At 46.2% G+C, this 13,954-nt stretch overlaps 1 long non-coding RNA gene across 1 annotated transcript; it reads right to left on the reverse strand.

Annotated features, from left to right (window-relative positions):
* Positions 1-5,015: 5,015 nt before the first annotated feature.
* LOC119377227 (uncharacterized) lies at positions 5,016-12,162 on the reverse strand. Its single transcript, XR_005180785.2, has 3 exons — positions 11,660-12,162; positions 5,184-5,261; positions 5,016-5,104 (listed from the first exon to the last, which is right to left on the reverse strand). It is a non-coding gene; the product is annotated as an uncharacterized LOC119377227 (long non-coding RNA).
* Positions 12,163-13,954: the final 1,792 nt, after the last annotated feature.

Below are 13,954 nucleotides of genomic sequence, written 5' to 3' on the forward strand. Positions count from 1 at the left end.
ACAACATGAATTCTGCAACCAGGCGTCACAAAATGCAAATTGTGCAACGAGTGGGTTGTTGATTGCTTCCAACCCATTACAAATGGCTCTGCCATAAGGCTTCATCGTCATCAGGCACAGCATCAACAAAGTAACAAAGTGCACATAATGCCTTACAGGTGTTTAGCGGGTACCACGGTTCTCCGCAGAATGATGAAAAATTGCATAGTGTTCCTTCCCTACTTCACAAAAATTATGATGATTTATAGCGTAGTGGGCATCTTGCAAGTGCACTTGTATTGGTTGCTAATGATCCATTTCCTCAAAGTCTCAATAAAGTTCTTTGCCCCTCTCTCTCTCTCTCTCACGTTAACGTACGTTATATAGCGTGGTGGGAGAGTGAAATAAAACCTGGGCATCACAGAGTGCGAATTACGTAATTAGTGGGTCGTTTAAAGCTTCCAACCCATTAAAAAAGGCTCAGTCAGCCATAATTCTTCATTGTCATCAGCCGTCGCATCAACAAAGTGCACAAAATGCCGTACGGATGTGTAGCTCTTACCTCGCTTCTCTACAGAATGACGAGTAATGGCGTAGAGGGTGCTTTCCAACTTCACAAAATTTATGATTTATGGCTTAGTGGGTACCTTGCATGTGTACTTGTATTAGTACCCCCAAGAGATTTTTACAGAGGGGTCTGGAAATGCTGCTCTTCCAGGTTTCGCTGTGATTGTGCTGTGCTTTCCTCGCAGGCCTGGCATTTTTTTTGAGTGAGCTTGCTACTCCTGAAAAATATTAGCCTCGGTTCTGTTACCACCCTCATGGATGACATTATAATCACTGACAAGGAAATCGAAACTGCTATTGATCATCTTTCTAACAGCTCAACTCTTGGTCCAGGTGATACTTGTCTGAAGTTGCTAAAGTTAACTAAACCAATTATATCTCACATTTTCGCATGTCTTTTCCAACAATCTATTCTATCAGGACACGTCCCTAACGGATGGAAAGATTCTAAAATAATTCCCATCTTTAAATCTGGAGACCCGTCATCTGTCACAAACTACAGACCCATCTCGCTGACCAGTATATTAAATCACATCCAATCATCGGCAATTATGAAGTACCTAACAAAGCACAACCACCTTTTTTGCAACCAGAACGGCTACCAACAGGGTCGCTCTTGCGAGACGCAGTTATTTGAGCTGGTCTCCGACCTTTACGAAGCCGTTAATGACTCATCGCAAATAGATGCCACATTTATCGACTTTGCCAAGGCTTTTGACAAGGTAGCTCATAACGATTAATTAATTAAACGTTGCTATTCCAGTATACATAGTCAGGCTGTGAATTAAATAAGTAATTCTTTAACCAACACATCTAATTCGTAAATGCCAATGAATTTTCTTCACGATCACTGGTCAAATCAGTGGTTCCTCAGGGCTCTGTATTGGGGCCCATTTTATTCCTGTTATATGCAAACGATATCAGCAATAATCTAGAGCTAGATTATTTGCAGACTGCATAATTTATAGACAAATAACTAACCCTTCTGATACTGATGCTTTGCAATCTGACCTTGCAAAAATCGCTCAATGATGTAAGCAGTGCAAATGGAAATAAATGCTTTTAAAACTAAGGCTGTAGTTTTCACTAGAGTTTCTAATCCCAAGCTATCCCATTATTCCATAAGTGACACAATCATTGCACATGCGCATACAGTAAAATACTTGGGCATCATTTCTCCTAACGTTTCATGGAATGATCGCATCGAAGCAATCTGCAGCAGTGCGTGGAAAACACTTGGTTTCATCAGGCGTAACCTCTACTTGGCAGACAAGCCTACTGAATTATTGGCCTATGCGACACTGGCTAGCGTAAAAATTGAATATGCATTTTTTATTTGGAACCTGCATCAGTCTTACCTGATCAACAAACTCGAGGCAATCCAAAATAAAGCAGCTCGCTTCATTACGAAAGATTACTCGCGAATTTCTAGTACAACTAACCTAAAAAATCTCTTAATCTAACCTCCCTAGAAAAGAAGACTAACAGCACTAGTACCCCATTTTCGCTAACTTTATTACTCCAGATCGTTGTTTAGCGCATGCCAAATCCGGCCTGCCCATCGTAACTTCCTGCACCTTATCACCTTTTTAAAGTGCAACTTGTTCTTGCACGTACAAACTTTTTAAGTAAGTCACCCCTCTTCCTCACAATATATCACTGGGAGAAGTTACCTGCCAACATCGTTTTCTCTCTAAATCACGAAGATTTCTTAATTAAACTTAAAGGGGTGGTGCCATCAAATTTCGAGGCTATAACAAGCCTGTTGTGGGTTTCCTCTGTATGCAAGGACGCTCCACACGAAGGGTCGGACACACCAAACGCTTAGAATATATTTTTTCACTTCCAAAGTGTACCTAAATGCCCGTTCTCCCAGTCGAAACCAATCGCTAGCGCGCCAACACTGACGTAGATCTGTAGGATGGGCAACGAAATTTGTAGTGACGTCACACCAAATCTGCTGTAGTAACGTGAGTGACCTCCGGACCTCCGCCACTTCCGCAACGTACGTACCGGCTGTAGTGAACTAGAATATATTCTAGTTCACTATAGTACCGGCAAAGCATCGGTTGCTACATCACTCGCCGAGTTTCGATCGCTTCCTGGCTAGGTGCGTCACAGCCTTGTGTGGTCATCTGACCATGCCTCCTACACTTCTACGTCACTGCACAACCTCGGCGCCCAGAAACCGAAACCGAAAGTTGTCCACATCAAAAGGCGATATTAACTTATTTAGCGAGAATACATGAATCTTGGTGCGTGCATCATGCTTCCTGGAGCTATAGGAAACGCTTACAGCATAGAACGCGCAAGCCACAAATTTGGTGGCACCACCCCTTTAAAGGCTATTTCAACGTACATGAATATAATCTTCTTGTGCATCTTTTTCTTGTTCTTTGTACGCTGTAAAGCTTTTTTATAGACTAACAAGTTCGCGTAAGTTTTTCTTCGTCCTTTTTCGTAGTGCTTTGCTTTCATTGATCCGAACAGTATCGATGGAGTGCAGTTGCACTGATATGAAATTGTATGCGCATATATATATATATATATATAGCCCAGTAGTTGGAATGGAGCCAAATGGATTCGAGGGCCTAATTGTAAGATTCACCTGCATTGGAAGCATCATGTGGTATGAACTCCCAGGCTTTTAAAAGCGTAGCTGTTTATGCTATCCGTAAAACCATATATATGCGCATGTTTCTATATGTTTCTATTAGCCTTATTATTTCTTGTTCTGAATGAATGTGCGCTCCATTGCTGAACTACCAGTTTGAATACGTGAACATTTTTTTTGTTATTGTGTTCTGGTTATACCTGCTTCAACATGTGCACTGTAACTGTAACCGATTTATTGTATTTTAACTCCCGTATGTAATGCCTACTCAGGCCTTTAGGGTACTCGAATAAAAAAATGTGGTGAATAACTGTGCAAAGCCAGGTGTGCGATTCGAGGCCACCAATAAAATTAATTTGTAAAGGATCTGCACACCTCTCCAGCCTTCATTTGGCATGAATAATGGAAACGTGCAAAGGAATGCACGCAGTGACTTTTACTGAGATACACTAACTGGGAAAAATCGTCGGAGCTGGCCTTTTCAAATTCAGCAGGCATTCATAATTGGGGGAGCACACTGCAACGTCAATGCAGGGGGCTATAAGAACCCGGCGCAGAGAGCAGGCTTCTGGTCAGGTACAGTGGCAACCTCCCAAACAATCTGGTGAAGTACAGTCACTCTTATGGATCATTCTCTTCGCACTGGAGTGACTGGCGTGACACAGTACACGTTTGAGCCAGTAGGCTAACAACCACCTACGCCAAGAACGAGCACAGCAACAAGCCCAGTAGTTGGAATGGAGCCCGCCGGATTCGAGGGCATAATTGCAAGATTCACCCGCATTGAAAGCGTCACGTGGTATGAATTCCCAGGTTTTTAACAGCGAAGCTGTTTATGCTATCCGTAAAACCATGCTTTTCGATCGAAAACCTCGCATGGCTGTGATGTCACCTAGCGTAGCCATGGCAACCAGGCCAACTGCGCGTCGTACGTGACCTTGGCCAAGCTTCATCCACCTGCCTTGACACTGCGCACAACCACTCCTGCGTGCTGACTCATAGTCGTCGCACTATACCATTGTCTGCAGTGTGTAATATAATTTAATTCAGTTGTAATTTAATTCAATTTATTATAATAATTTAATTCAATTGTAATATAATTTAATTCAGTTTACATATTAGGTCCGAAGTTGCGTTCCACTATGACCACAACGAACAATGCACACAATCCCTCTGTCATTACTCTGACAGCAATTATACGGACACTCGAGGTGCATTTGCGCCGTCGCCGTCAGGTTGCATATAAAGTCTGAATCAATAACACCATCCTGCGTGTCGCATTTTCTATGTCCGAGTGAAAGCAAGCGAGGGCTCAAGATGGCCGCTATTCAAAGATTAAACACTGGCCATCTTCGTCATGCAAAAGCACAAGAAGGAGAGCCAGGCGAAGGGGAAGCAGTTGAGTTACTCGGTAGGCAACTGTAACTTTGATTAAGCAGGTGCAGTTGTATGCTATCTCGAAAGAGATCAGTACTAATACTTTTGTACCGTTTGTACTTGCTGCGCTCTCACCGCTTACTTTGCACTGAAGCGACAGACAGCATGAAAGTTGTTTCGCTCACTGGAGCATCCGTACTCCCTTACGTCAGCGTTTGTAGAGTGATGTCATATCGGATCCTAAGGGAAGAGCTGCTAGCCTTACTTCGTGTAACATTCCAATTTGTTGCTATGGTACCCTTGCAGCGAACCGACTTTTTTTATCTTACGGCAAATGCGGAGACATACCTGAGAAACAGCATGTGATTCTGTTTGTGTAGCAATTGATGACAGAATTTTCTTTTCAATTGCTTGTGATGCTTTGTGGCGGTTGGTAGTCCCCTTGAACGGATTTGGTTGTGCCACGGCCCGCTCACACGCTGAGTCTGGTGATGTGTCTACAGCTTGTCCCGACTCACAAGCCAGATCCAGTGCTGCTTGATATATTGGCTCTGCTGCACAGTCATCCTGAAATAAATTGGCTTGCATTGTTGCGAGCGATAATGCCAAAGATTATTGCAGAGAAAATAAAGGAAAGCCTTCTTACATGATCTCTTTCGCTACAATGACTTGGTCTTGGCGTGTGCCCGATGGTAGCATCTCCAGAGAGCAACTGTCCAAGAATCTGAAACAGTGCATGAAAAACTTATGGGAATTGTTAAAATACATACTTTCCCGACAAATATTAAAAATCTAGTGAAACCATTTATACTTTTGTATAATCGCCTGGTCTTATGCTTTTCCTTTAGTAACTGCCATCAATTTTACTCAAAAACTCAAACCTATTATATACTTCTTTATGCAGTTTGAATTGGGGAGCCTGTTAGAACAGTATCGAATACTGGAAGATGTTTATGGGAATGTATTTGATTAAAATTGAACATAAACTGAGTACGATTAATCGGCCTCTGGAGTTCTGGAAATAACTGTAAGAATATCTTCATCTTTATATATAGCCATTCCACATGCTCCGTTTAAATGCATAAGCACTTCTAAGCTGACACAACAAGAACACTGCCCATCGCTTGTCACGTCAGATGATCGCAAGAATTAACTAAATATGAATTAAGTAATCTTTCTCTCTGTCAAAGCACGGCATGACATACCACCTGTATATCTGGATGAAAATCTGCATGGGAGTCATGTGACGTCACATATCGGTAGTGTGATGAATGAGACAGAAAGACGGCAGCCTTTCCTGGGCCAGCTTTTTGAGTGTCTGGTTCTTCCTCTTCTTCATGCTAGCTGCCCGCGCACCTGAACCCCGCTGTCGTTCTTCGTCATCAACTCGACCGTGACAGCCAGCGCGCAGCGCTGCCAACAATGCCTCTGGTGGGCGGTGCTGGCTGCATCGCGATGCTTACAATTTGGTTTGGTGATATGCCAAAAGTGTCTCTGGTGGCCGACACTGGCTGCATCGCAGTGGGCAGTCTCTGCCCTGCTGCAATGTCATGTGAGCGGTAAAACATGCATCTGGTGGCTGGCTTTGTTACGGAAGTAACGGTGGTCACAGCGTGCCCAGGGGAGAGGGCAGAATAGCATTCAAGGAGGCACCACGGGTGGCAAGGTCTCTCGGTGCTCCTTTTCGCTTACATCCGCATAATCGTCAACACTAGGAAAATGGTCAGGACATTTATCACAACCTACTGTGCCTTTGGGGGAAATTAAAAATCCTTTTCTTCAGCCAAATTTTCCATGTTATCAACCAGGCTCTCACTCTCCTCTTTTTTCATAGATGCCTTACAGCTCTAAAAACGGTCTAGGTGGCTCTTTGGGTGCCGTGGCTGTGGAGTTCAGCGCAGGCTTCTTCGCGATAGATATTCCGTCAACAGCAAGTGGGATTAGCAACGGGGAAACATTCTTGCACTCGTCCCTGTGAACCTTCTTGCCGAACGTCTGCGTATTTCACGCATTGTACTCCATTCCGTGTATGCTTAGCTGGTCTGCAATCAGATGCTGCGGGTTTTTCCTTTCAGTACAACTGCTCTGACCATATAACAGTTCTTGTAAATTCTGTTTCCATTTTGTGACTTCTTTTCCATCCTCACCTAGAAGGCACAAGCATGTCCTGGTTTCCTCTCGATGGGTGTCTGGTGTAAATGCCCAGCCCCTGTTACATTATTAGTCTCACTCGGTGCAAGGTGATCCGGTGCGCACTCGGTAAATTACTTCTCTTGAAGCAGCACAAGAGGCTTCAATGGGTCGGCGAGCACGGCATTGGTGGTATAGGCTATTCCTGTTCCTACACTAGAGCATTTGAGGCACGAGAGAAGCTCGCATCTGCAAGTGTCCCAGCGAAGGCAAACCTGGGTGAGTTCCTCCAACTGCGCTGGAATCCGAGTGGTCACGGCCAGAGTTTCCTACGATACTTACTAGAGGGAACTCTGGCGCTGGTGTCTATGGGAGCTGCAATGCATCGCGCTTCAGCCAGCATGGGAATCATGGGTAGTATACAGATTTGTCTAAACTTCGTTCTTTCGGCTCCGTTTGGCTCCGCGTCGCCTGCATCCGCTTTGTCGCAAAACGAAGTTCAGCAAAAATCAGCAGTTTCACTTCACCACTTTAACTTCTTTAGGCTCACCGATTCAAATCTGGTCACGAAGTTCACAACGATCCATTCTTGTATCCGAAAGAAAACCAAAACATAGCAATAAACAAAGCCACAAGTGCGTTCGAAGCCCACAAGCACGAAGACTAGGCAAATCCGTGTACTACCCATCATTCCCATGGTGGCTGAACGATCGCAGCGCCAGAGTTCCCTCTAGGTCATTTTAGGAAACTCTATGGTCACGGCCTCTGTCACTTATACCATGGCATCGGATAACAGCACAAAGATTGCATCCTGCAGTGAAGTGCAGATCCTGTGGCCAACGTCTGAGGTAGAGCTGCCCGAGAAGCTCTGTGTCAGGGGGCCACAGGCACGGTTGTAAGGTCGAGGTGGTTTCGCTCTCCATTCTGTTTCGCAATTGGGAGAGGGTTGCAGGCATGCAGAAGAGGGCCAAACGCTGCTATGGATGGTGCTCCATTCCGGCCAGGACCATTGGTCTATGCCTTCATACTTATGTTATGCCTCGGCACGACCATGAAGACGGTTGTTGATGGCCACAAGTCATTTTTGATTTTCCGGCCAGGCACAGCGTGTGCCGAGATCGTTGACAGTTTAAATCCACCAGACAGCGTCGTCCTGGAAAACGCGGCATTCTGGAAGTTTCGAAGGAGATGGTGAAGGAGCAGGCTGAAAGCAGGCGCTCAATGACACTAAGCGGTCGAGCTGTCGTGTGATTTGCATTAGGCACGTATGAGCTCGGCGACACTGTCGGCTGAGGTGCCCGAAGAGCCAGGGTTCACATACACGAAGTATGTTGTGGTAGCAGCACTCAAGGCGGCGAGATCCACGGCCAAGGAAGCGTGGACGGCATCCCCTGGAGGTTCAGACATCGGAAGAGTCCTGGGTAAGAGGTTGTCGCAAGGGGAAGTGTGAACAGCATGCCCGAGCAACAGGAGGCCGTGCGCTTCCTCAGAGGGAGATGGTAGCATAGTGCGTGCCAGGTCGTACCCTGGAACCACCGAAGAGACATGAACGTCGTCCGTGGATTGTGTGAGGGGTAGCTGCAGCAGCGATCGCGTTGCTGGCTCCATCGCCAAGGAAGAGTGAATGGTGTTCCTTCGATAAAGAGATGCGCCATGCCAACGACCCACAAGGGCAGCTGGCTTCAGCTTTGCTTTTTCTTGCAGATTGAGCCATTGTGATGAACGAGACACTGTGACAGCCCACATTCCTGGCCCATGACAACTATTCTATTATCTGCTTCTTTTACTGTGAGCAACAATGACGCGACATCGACCTCGCAACCAGCAGAAGCAAGGAAACAACTGAGGAGTAACAAAGATGTCTACTTCTCTCAAAGTGCCACCACTTAGGAAAATAGCGGAGTTCGACCCAAACACTCAAAACGTAAGAGTCGTAATCAAAGCATTTTAAGCATTTCTTAATGGCTAACAATATAGCTGAGGCAAAGGGCTTTCCTGTTTGTTGCTTGTAAAATCGCCGTGGACAGGGAACTACCGGTGGGAAACACTGAGCAAATGCAGTCGAAAGAACAAGAGGTAACAGTGAACGTAGTCAAGAGCCGATCGCATCAAGACCAGAGACCAGCTAATCCAAGAAAAAGAGTCTGCAGGAATGAAAAATGTGAAAGATGCAGCAGGGGACACTTTTCTAAGTGCGTTGGTACAAAATCTCTATTTGTCGGAAATGTTGAGAAGTAGGTCATTTGAAAAGCATGTGCCCAAATGCTAAAGCGAGACCAAAGAGCATGCATGCACTTGAATGCTCTAACAAGGGCTCAGAGCATTTATTCATTCATTCTTTTTAGTTTCCAGAATAAAAAAAACATTACATTCTGGATGGTCTCCTGGGCTAAAAGCTGTAATAAAACAGCTTCACTGGGGCCCAGGAGACCAATTACATGGCAAGAAGAGACAGCTGAAAAGATTTGCAACAAACATACAATTCATATCACACATGGTAGAAAAAAAATTATTTACATAAATAAAGCATACAACAATACCCGTGTAAGCGTAACAGGCAATGATTTTTTTTTTGTTTTTTGCAGAGTAGAATGGCCTCATGAACTTTTTTTTGATACATGCAGCATGAACTGTACCATTCGCTTAATGCAACCCAATCATGCTATGAAGTGAGCGTAGAAGCTGAAGGGCACACACTGAATATGCAAATCGACACGGGAGGATAGCTCAACACGGACACATGCCGCTTCTTTGAGAAATCTCACATATTTTGGTCGCAAGGTCACTAAACAAGGCATTTACCCTAATGGCGCGAAGAAGAGGGCAATCTTACAAGCCCCGCGCCCACTACAGTTAGAGAGCTTAAGGCGTGTTTGGGAATGTCGAATTTTTATTTAAAGCTTCTCAAGAAAGCCTCTACAATAGCAGAGCCGCTCTATCGACTACTAAAAAAAATTACAAAAAGGTCATGGAAAAGAGAATGCAGCGACACGTTTAAAGTTAAAAACTTTTGCCGCCAAGCAGCATGGTGCTGACCTTGTATGATGTAAAGAAACCGCTCACAATGCTTTGCGATGTGTAGTCCTGCGGCTTAGTTTCCATCGTTTTTCACGTTAATCATGTCATGACCTGCGAATCGCATACGTCATACACTCATGTCCTCCTCTCGCTAAGGAATGCTTCGCATTTAAAATCCCGTTGTGCACCTTTCATCGAAGTTCCACGTCACCTTCGTGCCATGTGTTATAAGCTTCGCTGGTCATCCACTTTCGCAGAGCAGAATGGCCTCATGAACTTTTTAAATGCGAAGCATTTCTTGCGAACCTCAGGCACTTTGGACGTTTCTATCTATGTATGTATCTATCTATCTAGCCGCCTACGTCTGGGCGCTCTCCCGGTCGTCTCCATTGTTTAATATACCAAAATTTGCATAGCATAGGATGAGTGTATGACCAACACGATTCACTGGTAATGACATGAATAATGCAAAATACCTGTCACGTACGTCATGAAATGCTTTCCCTCAGCCACGTGTGGCACATACCCGTATTCCAGAATTTGTTATGCGGGTATGGGCCACAGGTGATAACAGCGTCTCAATCAACGCAGTAACCGTGAACATACACATTTACACGGAAGGAAACTGATAACAATCATAATTGTTGGGGGTTTACGTCCTGCAACCACGATAATTATGAGAGATGCCATAGTGAAGGGTTCTGGAAATTTTAACGATATGGTATTTCTTAACCTGCACTGACACCGCACAGTACACGCGCCTCTAGCGTTTCGCCCCCATCGAAATGCGACCGTCGTGGCCGGAATCGAATCCGCGACCTTGTCGTCAGCAGCCGAGCACGTAACCACTACACCACAGCGGCCGACGCAAGGAAAGTTAGCGAGCTGAAGACAGAGTACCCTTCGAAGACCATCCATTCTTCCACGTGGTCCACAACGTCGACCACGCGGATTACGCAAAAACCGGGGTCAGTGCTTCCTACAATAACGCTGCCGAGAGGACCATGTCCCTCATGATTACCGGCGACTTCAACATTGCTTTATCAAAACCCAACAACGCCTAGTTCTTAGACGGCATGAAAGACGGCTTGGATGTGGGCAGGCCATTACAAGACCTCGGTGCCACGTCCAGGACAGAAGGTATGATAAAATATTTCTTCGTGAAAGCCATCCGGGGTTTCTACCAGCTCTACTACACCTCGCACTTCACTACACAGACCGTTCGTAGCCGCTATCACGAACGGACCCGATAACAAGTCCTGTCCAGCTGTTGGTGCTCACTGATCACGGTCATGATGACCTTATTCAAGAACTGCCAAGAACCCCTTCCACATATGCACACCGGTTCTTGAAACGTACGTGCGTTCTACGTGACAACGAATAAGTATAAACATAACGACTGTAAAGCTACTCTAACAACTGCAACTGTGACTGTAACGAACGTGCAGTGCGCCTGCGCGTGCCACTCGGCTGTGTATTTATCTAGGAAACCTTTTGTGAATAAAGCTTAGTTGAGAGTAGCGCCAGTCCTTTGCATCAGTGTTCCTTCACTGTCCTATTCGAATTCGCGCTATCCAGTATTGAAGATTATAAGCACAACATATCAGCTTACTGCGTTTGGTGTTCGTAACACCTATGTTGCTGTTGGCATCGTTAAGCAACTGTAAACAACTGGTTAAATAATACATGTGCGACTCTTCAAAACATTTGTGTGCGTATACCATTAGCACATTTTTCTAGCGTAATTCCGTAACGTTTCGCTCAATTTGAAAAATTGCGACACAGTCACCTTCCTGCGCATGCTTCGCATAACATCGATTCCCACGGTACGTGGGATCTGCCGATTCTTTAAGGTAGCGGTAATTAAAATACATTCGATGCATTCCCAGGCACCGGAATACTCGTCTTAGGTTTCTCCACACCAGTACTTTTTTATACATGCAGCCTAGTAAGCTCCAACACTAGACATCTCACCTCATGTTTTCGCCCCCTCGAGAGTGCTGCTTTCGGTACCTGCGATTGGTTCCATTCGTCGAACGTCGACGGCACTACGCCAGGCCTCAGCGTAGCAGATTTCACCGGAGATCCCATTGCACGCATTAGCGATAAACTGATGGTAGTCACTGTCACGAAAATGTTTTCAGCAGAGAACAGTGGTAATCAAAGGCTTGAAATTACTTCATTTCACAGCAGCGATCCACTGAGCAGATTGTTTTTTCTCATGTGGGAAGTTGTGAAAGAGTACATCGTCTCTGCCGCTGATGCTCGTTCAGCCGTAGGCAGCACAAAAGGCCAGCCAGCATGGTGATGAGACGCGGTTATTCGTCGAGTAGCAGTTCTTCGAAGCGTAAACTTAGCGTGGGCAGGTCGAATATTCAGGACAAGAAGGGCGACTGAGACTGACGCGGAAAACCTGCACACGGTGACGGTGCGAGCGGCCGGGACGCGATTTCTCTGCAGCGGCTTACTTGGTGTAAACAAAAGCCCCCGTTCGCGTTTCGTGGGCGCTGCCATCTTGACTTCAAGAAACAAAATGACGAAATGCGTATGTAGACCACGTGACCCGAGGCCCACCACTGGAAACGCCGGCGCCACCGTCGGCGTGACGTGCTTGGCAGGATCACGTGGCCTCAGCGGCCGTGTCGGCTGCTCGTGGCGCACTGCCGCGTGCTTTGAAAACGAGTTTCAAGTCCCACATGCGCTGCGGTCTGTTCAAATGCGGAAGTTTCTCTCATTTTCTACTCAATTGAAACCATTGTAATAGTGTGGCTGCCTCCGAAGGCGACGAACATGGGGCTCTACCGCTCGGTGCCGCAGTGTCGCGTTTACGCAACGGAGCCCAGTGTCAGCCTGCACCGGTAACCGCGGGACAAGAACTGCGTGAAGCATGGGTTGTAAAGCTAAGAACAGGCAAGTAGCCATCGGCTACGAGTCTTGTGTGCAACAAGCACTTCCGCGACGAAGACTTTCGTTACTGCGTCGGGCCTGCGATGTTCGGCGAGTAGCAGACAGCGCCCACCGAGACGATGGCTCGCGCGCACTTCCCGCCGGCAAATGATGCTTATCTGCCACAGGATCGTAAAAGCGCTGCCTTTACCACGTGCGATGCCATCTCAGAACCCACCCGTGCGACCTCTTGATCGTCAGCCCCGTGCTCAGCGTGCACAAAATCGGCTGCAGATGCGCAAGTCATTGTTTAGATACGTTGAATTAAAAAAACGCACAGGGTCCCTTATGCATTCGTTAAAGATGACTAGAAGGCGAAAGCCATTCTTCTTGTCAGTCGATGTACCGATTCTCCCGCGCACCCCTCCAAAAGCGTTCTGCACTTAACGCAGTTTTGCACGGCCTCCGTGACCAATCACGGAGGCAATGCAAAGCGACCATGACGTGTGAATACGTCATCATGTGACGTCACGTTATGTGACGTCATAATGACGCTACATATTTTGGCGATCTGTGACATCATGATGACGTCATATGGTGACATCATCACGTGACGATTATTTTTTGCATCACTCGTGTTGACGCCGCCGACGCGGGACGCCGACGGGCAACCTTCCCGTTTGATGGGACATCTATAGGGCTTTCGCCTTCATAAGCTACATAAGTTTTGCATTGCTTCATAAGCTACATAAATTTTGCATTGCCTCCGTGATCGGCCCACCGGCCAACCCATGTGTTTCTTGGAGCCTCATTTATTTACGTGGGAAAGATGCCACCTGTTGGCGTTAGACACGACACTGCTGCCAAAATTGCTGGGGTGCTCGCCAAATAATTACTATCCTGTTTTGCGGCTGCTGGCTGCTGCAATAACTTCTTTTTATTCACCGCTATTTCAAGTTCATGTGGGTTCTAGTTCACAGCCGACGTTTGCAGAAGTCCGGCAAACGTTACTGTATTTTCTTTCTTTTCCTTGGCGTCGCATGTTACTACATGCTCGGTCTCGTAGACTGGTTCTCCTTCCACCAGCAATCTCGAAGTGGTGAAGCTTTGGTCTCTGAATTTGTTGATGACAGAGAGCGGAAAGTTCACTGGAATGCAAAGGGAACGATAATTAAGGAGCATTAAAAAAAGACGTCGCATTTCAATAAAACTTTTTGTTGGGCTAGTTGGTTATTCGACATAGTGTAGGATGATCAGCGCAACCTTGACTCCCGCAAACACTCACACAAACACTCACTCATCCACCCGAGGAACACACGCTGAGTGTCGTGTGTGTTCCTCGGGTGGATGAGTGAGTGTTTGCGGGAGTCAAGGTTGCGCTGA

The sequence above is a fragment of the Rhipicephalus sanguineus genome, unplaced genomic scaffold (genome assembly GCF_013339695.2).
Source record: "Rhipicephalus sanguineus isolate Rsan-2018 unplaced genomic scaffold, BIME_Rsan_1.4 Seq411, whole genome shotgun sequence".
Classification (NCBI taxonomy): domain Eukaryota; kingdom Metazoa; phylum Arthropoda; class Arachnida; order Ixodida; family Ixodidae; genus Rhipicephalus; species Rhipicephalus sanguineus.